This window comes from Apium graveolens, chromosome 7 (genome assembly GCF_009905375.1).
Source record: "Apium graveolens cultivar Ventura chromosome 7, ASM990537v1, whole genome shotgun sequence".
Classification (NCBI taxonomy): domain Eukaryota; kingdom Viridiplantae; phylum Streptophyta; class Magnoliopsida; order Apiales; family Apiaceae; genus Apium; species Apium graveolens.
In genome coordinates, this window is record NC_133653.1 from 208,246,992 (window position 1) to 208,259,736 (window position 12,745).

The following is a 12,745-nucleotide window of genomic DNA, read 5'->3' on the forward strand; positions in this document are numbered from 1 at the left end:
TAGACAGGTCCATGAATTGCCGTATAGGAGTACCGTCTTGGGTCTCCTTTCCTTACTCGACTTTCTGTTTCCTTAGTATGAAATGTTTCATCCTACTCCCCATAATTGGGGTCATCTTTTAATTTAAAATCCTTATTTTCCACTCCATTATGTCATGGGTTCCTTCTATCTTGATGGCGACCTCCATGACTATCACGTTCAGGGTTTACTCTAAATCTTATTTCTCAAACTATGGCTCTCATCTAAGTTCTCATCCTTACGCTCTTGAACTTTCGGAACCCAAATTCTATAGGAATACCTCATTATTCCCTTATCATCTTTCTCGATATTAATCTTTTATCTAATTGTTGGCTCCCTGCCTTCATTCATAACTTTTTCTGGCACAATATGATCTTTTCCAATAATTCGGGCTGTATTGCAATCTCAAACAGCTTTTCGGTACCGGCTCCGGTTACCTTCACTTCTATTTCCATTTTCTCAAAATCTCTTATAAACTCTCCAAAAGACATTATCATCTTGAGTCTCTCCTTTTTACTAAGGGCATCAGCCACCATATTGGCTTTCCCCGAATGATAAAGAATCTCCCAATCATTATATAAGATCTATACCATCTGCAACTGGTGGCTTGGAGATAGTAATTGAAGGTACAATTACTTTGCTGATTTGAACTACAATGTTCTCCCCCTTAGTTGGTCCTTTCTCCCCCTTACTTGATTCTCTCTCCCCCTTTTTGTTATCATCAAGTGAAGGAGTTAGGCCTTGTGCTTTAGCCAGTTGCATGAGAAGATTTGTCTGAGTCTGTTGATTTTGAAAAAGTAGGGCTACTGAATTCTCAATAACTTGAACTCTGGTCTCCAGCTTGGCTATCTTCTTTTCAGAATCTGATTCTCTTCTCAACCTTTGTAATAAATCATGCATGATACCATATGGCATTAGTGAATCCAGTTTCTCAGAGTTGTATGTCTTTAAGTCAGCTATCTCCTTTTTCAATTCATCCACACTGATATTCTGTGTGGAGTGTTGGATCTTCATTAAGTGCAAGGAGTCTAGATGAGCTTTAAGAATAGCCTTGGTACCTGCATCTGAAACTTCCTGAAGGGCTTGCTGAATAGCTGTTACTTGTCTGACCAAAGACACCTCAAATTGTCCTGTTGTAAAGTCCTTTGCCCATGCCCATTCAGGTAAACTTAAAGCAGAACTTTGGCCTTCAGCTCCCCCTAAGTTCATGCTTCTATTCAAAGAATTAGAGTCATCATCATCAGAATTTACTTCAAATTCTTCAGATGGCTCTCTAGCTTGAGGAGGCATCCTGTTGACAGCAGCTTTATCTCTTTGAAGAGATTCTGTGGTGTGCACTAAGTGTAAAGTCTGCTCTGCCTCCACATTGCCCTGAGCAGCCAACAGTTGATAGGCTGAAACAGGGTGAGTAAAAGTGTCAGCATCCAAGGAAATGTTATCAATTACAGCTTTGTAATGTTGCTGAAATTGTCTTTCCTTTTCAGCATCATCCACAATCATTGACTCACTAGCAATGGCTGGCTCCATCCTTATTGCTCAAGTACCTGCTTTTCTCTCATGTTCTCTCTTTTGTTGCATCAGGATCTCACCCTGGCTCCCCACCCTCACACCCTCACCTTCACCTACTAAGGTGGGACTCCACTCACTCACTTTTGCCAATCCTGAATGAATGGATTGCTGAGATTCACTCTTTTCCTCTCCTTTTTCCTGGGAGCAACCCAACCTCTCACTCAATACACTCTCCTCTCTCAGTCCTAAGAGTGATTGTATTACCACCAAATCTTCTGCACTTGAAATTATTGAAGTTTGAAGTTGTGCAGAGACACTCGACGGATAAATGATATCCGTCGGGTGAGTGGTAAAGCTATCCGACGGATAACTGCTGTTAAGCTTATCCGTCGGGATACAATCACTACTCGACGGATGAGCAATATCCATCGAGAGAGTAGAAATGAATGGGGTGGGAAGAGAAACTATTGTTGACTCTGTGTTGATTGAGGTTATTTGAGGCACAGATGTCACAATAGAATCAGAAAAAATTGGCAAGTGAGCCAACAGATCATCTAAGAGATGATGCTCACTTGCACTAGATTTTGGCTTCCCCAACAGAGTTAAAGAAGGGGAATCAGGAATTGAAGCATTTATCATGTCCACTTCCAGTGAGTTGGTTGGTGAGTATTGTGTTTCAGTGGCTTCTATCAAGAGAGATTTTGGTTGTGACTCCACATTTATTGGAGCCACATCAATCTGAGTTTGAGAAGGTGCAGGGACTGTGTCTTTAGCACCAGTTTGCACTAAGTGTGTGTCCTGTGCATCCCCAGTTGTTTTGGATTTCTTCTTTCTAGTGTAAGTTTGGTGTATGCTTGTGTCCCTAACCCTCTTGGCCTGTGCTCTTGGATGAGAGCTTTGTTCAATAGCCACATCCTTTTGGGAGGATGCAGCCAGAAGTGAGCTTCTGTCCTTTTTAAGCACTGCAGTTTGTTGGGAAACTGCAGTGTGGCTAGGCTGGGATTCACTTATCTCTCCAACCTTATCCTTGGGGTTTCTTTGATGTTCACCCCTTCCCTCACCTATCTTACCCTCCTTCACACTCCCCTCTTTGTGTTTGGTAGACTTTTCAACTGGTACCTTTTGAGAGATACCAGAGGGGGTTTTCTTTGATTTGGATTTAAGAATTGCAGTTGTTTTGGCAGCTTTGGTAGGCAACTATTTGGTCATTGTCACAGTTGCCATAGCTATGCCTGAAGTCAAAGAAATAGAAGGGATTGGAATAGTTGAGAGTGTAGATGAACTTACCTCACTTACCTGAGGTGCCAGCATTACAGGAAAATAGAACATTGGCACATCCTTGTGATGGTTGGCTCTGTTCAGATCTGCAATGATTCTTCTCTCTTGAACCCAACATGCTAATCTGTTGGTTGGGTTCTCAAGTACAATCTCTTCACATAGATGGTTAGCCAAAAGCATAAAAAATCTAGCATAGTAAATATTCTTTCCTCTCTTGGCTAAGTCACCTAGCTTGAAACCTAACTCATACACAACCAGGTCACTAAAGTTGTAATATTTGTCTGTAACTAGCATGTATAGCATGTTAAGCATGGAAATGTTCACAGAATCAAAATTACTGATTTTTCCAGAAAAGACCTTAGTTACTACATCACACAGGTAACTCCATTCCTTCCTAAGACCTAGTCTTCTAATTTCACTTAATTTTGCAGTAGGAAGTGCATAATGAATGGAATTTAGCATATTGACAATATCAGTGTCAGTGTGTGGTGCAGTAACATTGTCATCAGGAATCTTGAAACATGCTTTTATGACATCACTATTGATACAGAAAACATTACCTTTGATGGTCAGAATGATGGTTTTGTCAGTAGAGTTGTAGATTGCTGTTGTCCACATCTCCTCAACAACTTCACAATAAATTGTGGGTGATTCCAGCATAGCAAAACATAACTTGCAGTTCTTCACGAAGTCCATCATCTTATGATAGTCTTCAGATTGCTGAATCCCCTTATTGACCAAGGCAGTGAAGTTGTTCTTCTCATAGATGAACCCAGTCTGTGACATGATCTTTACTACGGGTGCCATTGTTAGGGAAGAAAAGCTTGAAGAGAAAGAGGATTTTTGCTTGAGAGAGAATGAAATAAGACAGTTGAATTTGAGAATGATAAAAGAAAATGATTAGAATGAAATAGGCTTTTATACTTTGCTCAAACTCAACGGATAAAAATAATAAAGAGAAATAAATTACCCAATAGAAACTGCCTAAAATTACCGTTTTAAAATAAACTTTAAAAATTCCACCCATTATCCGTCGTGTAATGCTTATAAACTGTAAGTATACTCGATGGATAATGTTCAGGAAATTAACGGTTAAGATTTAGACACTTCGACGGATGAGGATAAAATGTTATCCGTCGAGCTTTAAAATATGCCAGAAAAGTAATTGATTTTTATTTACAATTTGTATATCGACAGATGACTCAACCCGATGGATAATGGTCATCCGTCGAGAGACAAATTTTGACTTAGCCAAAATTTCATCCAAGACTAAAAATCAACTAAATTTCTGGCTTCTTTTCAACTTGCAAGAATAATTCAGATAAATTCAAGAGTAATTAAGCATACCTAACTCACTTACCAACCTAGAGAAGGTGGATTCATCCAGTGGCTTGGTAAAAATATCTGCAAGTTGCTTCTCACTTGGAATAAAATGTAACTCTACAGTACCATTCATTACATGTTCCCTTATGAAATGGTACTTGATGTCTATATGCTTTGTCCTTGAATGTTGCACTGGATTTTCAGTGATGGCAATTGCACTTGTGTTGTCACAGAAAATAGGAATCCTTTCAACTTGCAAACCATAGTCTAGCAATTGATTTTTCATCCATAAAATCTGTGCACAGCAACTGCCAGCAGCAATATATTCAGCTTCAGCTGTAGAAGTAGAAACTGAATTTTGCTTTTTACTGAACCAGGACACAAGCTTGTCTCCTAAAAATTGACAGGTTCCTGTTGTGCTTTTTCTATCAATTCCGCAACCTGCATAGTCTGCATCTGAAAAACCAGTTAGATCAAAACCAGAATCTCTAGGATACCAAATGCCAAGGTTTGGTGTTCCTTTGAGATATCTGAAAATTCTTTTAATAGCTATCAAATGAGACTCTCTAGGATCAGCCTGAAATCTAGCACACAAATATGTAGCAAACATTATATCTGGCCTACTGGCTGTTAAGTACAGAAGTGAGCCAACCATGCCTCTATAACTTGAAATATCCACAGACTTTTCAGTAGTGCTTAGTTCAAGCTTAGTTGCAGTGGCCATGAGAGTTTTTGCAGATGTGCAATCCATTAGATCAAACTTCTTTAAAAGATCAAAAATATATTTAGTTTGACTAATGAATATTCCATCACTAACTTGCTTAACTTGTAAACCAAGAAAAAAAGTTAGTTCTCCCATCATACTCATTTCATAATTGCTTTGCATCAGTTTGGCAAACTTTTTACAAAGTTTCTCATCTGTAGAGCCAAAAATAATATCATCTACATAAATTTGAACAAGTATGCTAGAGCCATTCACATTTCTGAAAAATAAAGTTTTATCTACAGTACCTCTTGTGAAGTGATTTTCCAAAAGGAACTTTGATAAAGTGTCATACCAGGCTCTAGGTGCTTGCTTTAGTCCATAAAGTGCTTTCAATAGATAGTAGACATACTTTGGGAAATTTGGATCTTCAAAGCCAGGAGGTTGACTTACATACACTTCTTCCTCCAAATCTCCATTCAGAAAGGCACTTTTGACATCCATTTGATAGACCTTGAAATTGGCATGGGCTGCATAGGCTAAGAAGATTCTGATGGCTTCAAGTCTTGCAACAGGAGCAAATGTTTCATCAAAATCTATCCCTTCTTGCTGACAATAGCCTTTAGCAACCAATCTTGCTTTGTTCCTTACTACTATGCCATTTTCATCCATCTTGTTTCTGAATACCCATTTGGTGTCTATTGGATTCTTTCCTTTAGGCTTGGGTACCAGTTTCCATACTTTATTCCTTTCAAATTGGTTTAGCTCCTCCTGCATAGCTAAAATCCAATCAGGATCTAATAAGGCTTCTTCTACCTTCTTTGGTTCTTCCTTAGACAGGAAGCTGCTGTTTAGACATTCTTCTTGAGTTGCTCTCCTGGTTTGAACTCTGGAAGAAACATCACCAATAATCAGTTCAAAGGGGTGATCTTTTGTCCATTTTCTTGGTTGAGGTAGATTAGCCCTAGATGAAGAGACCTCAATGTTGTCTTGATGTGTGATTGAGTTTTGATTGCTAGAAACTCCCCCTGAGTTTGTGGATCTTTGATTTGAAATTGGGGTGCTTTCTATGGGTGATCTGCCTTGACTTCCTGCTCCTTTTGATAACCCGACGGATGGTGAATTTTGAGTACCGACGGATGAGGCAGGTTGTCTTCCGACGGATAATACAGATTGCCTTCCGACGGATGAAGCATTATGTAACTCGACGGATGTTGAGTTTTGTGCTTCATTTGTAGTAAATTTGTCTGCATTATCCTTAGACACTGTTTCTTGATCACTTTCATCATCACTTTCCTCACTGACCATCTCAACATTGTCGAATTTGAGGCTCTCATGGTAATCTCCATCTTTTAGTCCTTCAATCTTTTTATCATCAAACACAACATGTATAGATTCAACAACAATGTTGGTTCTTAGATTGTAGACTCTATATGCTTTACCAACAGCATATCCAACAAAAATTCCTTCATCTGCTTTATCATCAAACTTCCCATTTTGATCAGTTTGATTTCTCAGAATATAGCATTTACAGCCAAAGACATGAAGAAAGTTCAGAGTTGGCTTCTTGTTCTTGAACAATTGATAAGGTGTCTTGCATTTTGCTTGATTAATCAGAGAGATGTTCTGAGTGTAGCATGCAGTGTTGACAGCTTCAGCCCAGAAATATGTTGGTAATTTTGATTCTTCAAGCATTGTCCTTGCAGCTTCAATAAGAGATCTATTCTTTCTTTCCACTACTACATTCTGTTGTGGAGTCCTTGCTGCTGAAAACTCATGTAGGATCCCATTTTCCTCACAGAATGCTCTCATGACATAGTTCTTGAACTCAGTTCCATTGTCACACCTGATTCTTCTAACTTTGAAATCAGGATGATTGTTAACTTGCCTTATGTGATTGATGATGATTTCACTAGCTTCATCTTTGGACTTTAGGAAATAGGTCCAAGAGAACTTTGAGAAATCATCTACAATTACTAGGCAAAATCTTTTCTTTAAGATTGACAAAACATTGACTGGTCCAAACAAATCCATGTGAAGCAGTTGCAGAGGTTCTTCAATTGCTAAATCAAGTTTCTTCCTGAATGATGCTTTAATTTGCTTCCCTTTTTGGCAGGCAACACACAGTCCATCCTTTGTAAACTCCATCAGAGGAATGCCTCTAACTAGCTCTTTCTTTACCAGCTCATTCATGGTCTTGAAGTTCAAATGGGATAACTTCTTGTGCCATAGCCAACTTTCATCTTGACTTGCTTTACTGAGAAGACAAGTTACAGATTCTGCTTTATTTAAGTTGAAGTCAGCTAGATACACATTTCCTCTTCTCACACCAGTGAGAACCACTTTGTTGTTTTGATTATTAATCACAACACAGGTTTCCTTGTTGAAGGTTACTGAGTTGCCTTTATCACAAAGCTGGCTGATACTCAACAGATTGTGTTTGAGACCATCCACTAAGGCAACCTCTTCAATGATGACATTGTCCTTTGAAATCAAGCCATATCCCACAGTATAACCTTTGCTGTCATCTCCAAAAGTGATACTTGGGCCAGCTCTCTCTTCAAACTCTGTGAGCAGGGTAGAATCACCAGTCATGTGTCTTGAACAACCACTATCCAAGTACCAAAGATTACTTCTGTTTCCCTGCACACATCAAAATCAAATCAAGTTGATTTTGGTACCCAAGTTTCCTTGGGTCCTGCCTTGTTAGCTTTCTTCTTCTGTTTCTTAGGTTTTAACTCATTTGATTTAGGAATTTCAGATTCTTCCTTAGTCATTTGGGTTGGGCCTTTGAAACCACTAGATGCTACAGAATTATGATGCATGTTATGGCTAACAGGAAATGGCATGCTTGGTGCAAATATGTTATTCCAGTAAGGCATGCTAAATGGCATTTGAGGCATAATGTATGCAGCATAATATGGATTAGGTGCAAATGGCATATTATCAAACTGTGCATTCATGTTCTGTGTAGGCATAACATTAACAGGCATAGGAGGCATGACATTCATGTTAGAGAATTGAGGCTGAACAGACATGGGAGTAGGCATGGCAGATTTGCAATTAACAGATAAATGATTTACACTACCACATTTAACACAGATTTTTCTAGGAGCATATTTGTCAGGTGTGTAGTTGTTATGTTTGTTAATCCCTACTTTACCATTCCTATTGTTTTTCCTTTTAGTTTCTGTTTTTACCTCTATCTTCTCAAGTCTGTCACTCAACTGTTTGACAGTCATGTGACCAATATTAGCCTTCTTCCCTTTCTTGGCTTGACTTGACTCCCCTGAAACAAAGTTCTTGGAAACAGACCCATACTTTTCATTTAGCTTGATTAATTTGGCTTTACTAATGGGTTTGTTCACAGCCGACGTATGAGGATTTTATCATTCGACGGATAACACATTTTGTTATCCGACGGATAGTCCTCATCATCCGTCGAGTCTACATCTTTCAGCAATTCATCTACCAAAATAGGTTCTAGTTTCACCTTATCCTTTTTCCAGGCTTCATCACAAAAGGACTCAATTCCCTGAACCTTGGTAATTTGAGCATGAACATCTCTGGATGTTTTCCATGCTTTAATCACCTCCTGTTCACGATCGAGCTGCTTCTTTAAAATTTCTTCCTTTTTCAAGGACTCAGTTAATTCTTCCTTAGCAATTCTACACTCAATTTTTAGTTTCTCAAACTCAACAAACTGAGACTCAAGCACATTATTCCTCTCACTCAAAAACAAGTTGTTTTCTTTGATTTTAGCATTTTCCTTAGTGAGGGACTTAAGTGTAACACGCAAATGATACAATTCTGTAGACATGTCATTTATTGCATCATTACACTCAGCTTTAGATAAATGTGCAAGGTTTGTAGTAATTACCTGATTGCTTGAGGAACTTGTCTCTGTTTCATCAGACTTGGCCATAAGGGCTAGATTGACATAGCTGATCTCCTCATCTTCATCCAAACCATCAGCTGCCCAGTCATTCTCTTGTGTAATAAAAGCCCTTTCCTTCTGTTTGAGTAGATCAAAGTATTTTTGCTTATAATCCACAGACTCAAATCTCTTCTTACTAGAATCTGACTTTCTACACTCATTTGCAAAATGCCCTGCCAAGCCACATTTGAAACACTTGAATTTTGACTTATCCACCATGTTTCTATTTGGCTTGGCAGCTCCAAAGTTCTTCTTGAACTTGAGCTTGGCAAATCTTCTTGAAAGGAATGCTTGGTGCTCATCAATGTCCTCCATGTCATCTTGACTCAAAGAATCTTCACTTTCTGCAGCTAGCCCTTTACCCTTGCTTTCACAGGCCTTTGAAGTTGATTCCACAGCTTCCATCTTCACTTCCTTCTCCTTTTCCAGTTCAGCAACTAGTGCAATGGATCCTCCTTTCTTCTTTCCTCTCTCCATTCTTTCATCCTGCTCTATTTCAAGCTCATAGGTCTTCAGAATGCCATACAGTCTCTCCAAAGTAAACTCCTTATAATCTTCTGAGTTTCTCAATGAGACTGTCATTGGTTTCCATTCCTTTGGAAGAGATCTGAGAAATTTCAGATTAGAGTCTTTATTCTGATAGACTCTTCCATGTAATTTAAGAGCATTTAGTAGCTTTTGGAATCTACTAAAAATGTCAGTGAGTGACTCACTTTCTTCATTGTGAAAATGCTCATATTGCTGAATCAGGAGCTGCATTTTATTTTCTCTTACTTGCTCAGTGCCATCACAGATTATCTGTATTGTGTCCCAAACTTCCTTTGCAGTCTTGCAGTTGATGATGTTATCAAACATATCTGCATCAACACCATTGAACAGAATGTTCATGGCCTTTTTATCTTTCCTGACTTGTTCAAGATCAGGATCAGACCATTCATGCCTTGGCTTTGGAACTGATGGTTCATTTCCTGTTGCAGCTCTCATTGGAACATGAGGGCCTCTTTCTATGCAGTCCACATAGGCCTCATCTTGAGAAAGCATATGAAGATGCATCTTTACCTTCCAATGATGGTAATTATCTTTATCCCGAAAAGGAATCTTGATTCCAACATCTTTCTTGTTCATCTTGCTGAATTGTTTTGATCTTTAAACTCTTTGTAGATTAAAAGCTCGCTCTGATACCAATTGTTAGTCCCTTAACAATATAGCAAGAATTACAGAAGGGGGGTTGAATGGAATTCTTTATCTTTTTCTTGATTTAAAAGTGTTCAACTCAATTATAAATATATCTATTTTGATTAGCACAATGCGGAATATAAACTTTAATGAATCAAAACAAGAGTAATTAAAAACAAAAGTCTTTAAAAACTTTCTGGTGGATTTAAACAATTCTACCAGAGATATATATTAATATATCGAGAGAACTCTGTGTGCAGAAATGCTCACAGCTGCTTTTACAAGATAGAACAACTAAGAACACAGGAAATGCTAAAGATAGTGCTTACAAAGATTTCTCTGTGTTTTTTTTATTAATTATTTTTCTATTTGCTACTCTCTTGGTTTATATATTACCAAAATTACAAAGTCAAAAGAACTGAATAAATATAAAATCTAACAGTCTTGATCTTTGCTACTTTTCGTCCTCTATGACCCAGTTAATAGGCTTCCACAGTGTTTGTTAACAAATCTCGACGGCTGTGTGTCAGCTTTCACTGTTCAACTAATGTTTGAATCTTGATATTATCATCCGTCGACTTTCAGATCATCCGTCGATGACTTACTTGATCATCCGTCGACTGCTATTTTGAACATCCGTTGAAAGTCATTTGATCATCCGTCGAAGCTTTGTTAAGCATCCGTTGATAGCTATTTTGGCACTTGACTTCATTTCACTTATACAGAATTACAAGACATTGCTTATGTACAGTTAATCAACCTATTCTGTATATCTAGTTAAAGTCAACATGACTTATATGCTACTACAGATTCTATACAAAGGTGCATACAACACTGTGCTACAAACTTATCATTATATAAGCTACTCACTCGATGGATAATAAGTTACTCATCCGTCGGTACTCAAACTGAGTTATCCGTCGGGACTATAATTCTTATCCGTCGAGTGCTACATTATTTCACTAAGTAAAATCTACTTAGATGTTTTGTTTAGGTAATCATCAAGTGTACAACATATTCACAACAGCTTGTCATAAGGTAAGTTTGTAATTTTCTTGAGAGATGTTTGGCTTGAGGTGATTAGTATTTTTAGGAAGGTGTTAGCAGTTTGTTTGTAAAGTAATTTAGGCTTAGAGGTATGAGGTGATTTGGGGATTGAATTTGTTGGATTTAAAGGTTGAGTTTGGTTTGTTTGGATTTTTAGGGTTTGTTGTGGTTCTGAGCCATCATGCCTTTGTTTGCTTCTCATTTCTCCTCTCCTTTTTTTGTCACCATCCTTCTTCTCATCCTCCTTTTTCTTTTCTTGACTCTTATCCTTGCTTCCAGTTGCTTTAGAAGATAGACTTGGATTTGAGCCAGAAGGTTTTTGTTTGTCATCCTTTTGCTCATCATCATCCTTGTCTTTTCTTAAATTGTATTGAGTATTTGGCAACATGGTGTCAGCATTTACAAGATATTTGTCCAAGATTTGTATCATCTCCACATCTTCATGCTTCTTGTTCCTTTTGTACTTTTAATCAGACTGTAAAGTCATGATCAGCCTCATATTTGATTTGACACAGTGTTTAGGAACAAGAAGATGTTTGGCTTGTTTGGTTTTTGGACAGACATAAACTACTCCTTTGTTTGGATATAGATAGGCTTCAGGAAAAGCTGCTATCTGGTGCCTTTTTGAGCTCATGGAGAAGTTGAGTGTCTTCTGGAATAACTGGATTCACCATGTCAATCATCACATCCAGTTCAGATGCTCTTAAAGTTTGAAGATTTGTAAGAGTCACCTGAAGACACATGTCCATACCACCATCATTAATGTTCACACCAATCCTTTTCTCCAAAAAGTCATCAATTTTCACAACCACTGCCCTTATGAAGTTGATGTTCTTGGCCAAAATTTTCTTGTAGTTCACATAGTTATTTTGAAGAGACATTCTTAGTACTACAAGAAGTTCACTGAATTCCAGATCTTGATTGGGTCCTTCTGCAGCCTTTAGAAGTCTTTCTTTTCCAACATCAACTTGAGAAGAGCTTTGACCAACCTGAATAGGCTCTTTAGATTTTGCTTTAACATCCCTAGATTGTTGAATCCTAGCCTCAATCTCCCCCTTAGTCTTGGTGACAGGCATGAGTATGGGAGTTGGTAATTCTGGCCTTATTTGTTCAGGTAGAAAGGGCAATGGTATGTTGAGCTTCCCCATGATGACCCCCAAAATAACAAAATTCTGCATTGGAGATGCTTATGAGAGTCCACTAGGGTCTGAATATCTGATTGTTGACTTTTGACTAGAAAATTCAAGGCTTGAACTTGAGCATTTAGAGAGACATTGGAGGTCTGCAAGTCTGAGACTTGTTGTTGAAGAGATTAGATTCGAAGATTTGTAGAGGTTGAGATAGGCTGATGTGAACTTGTAGAAGTTGAGGAGCCAAAAGTTGCTTCCACAGCTTGTTTGATGCCATCCATACGCAATGCAGAAGGCTCATATCTTGATTGGTGAAGTTGGTCCAGCTTGATCTTTGCATCATTTGAATTAGTGACTTGCTGTTGGACCACTTCATGAAGAGCAATGAAGGATTGTTTTAGATTTTTGACCTCCTTTTCAATAGTAGTCAGATCCATCCTTGCCATTTGATCAGCAAAATGTTTGAATTTAGAAGTGATCTTGACTTGTGATGGTATGATCTCATCCATCTTCTCTTTCACCAGTTTCCTGATTTTGTCTTCATGACCAACCATCTTGAGTTCTAGTGCTTTTCCAAAGAGATGGAAAGATTTGAGTTGAACCTTGGAAACTTCATTAATGGCA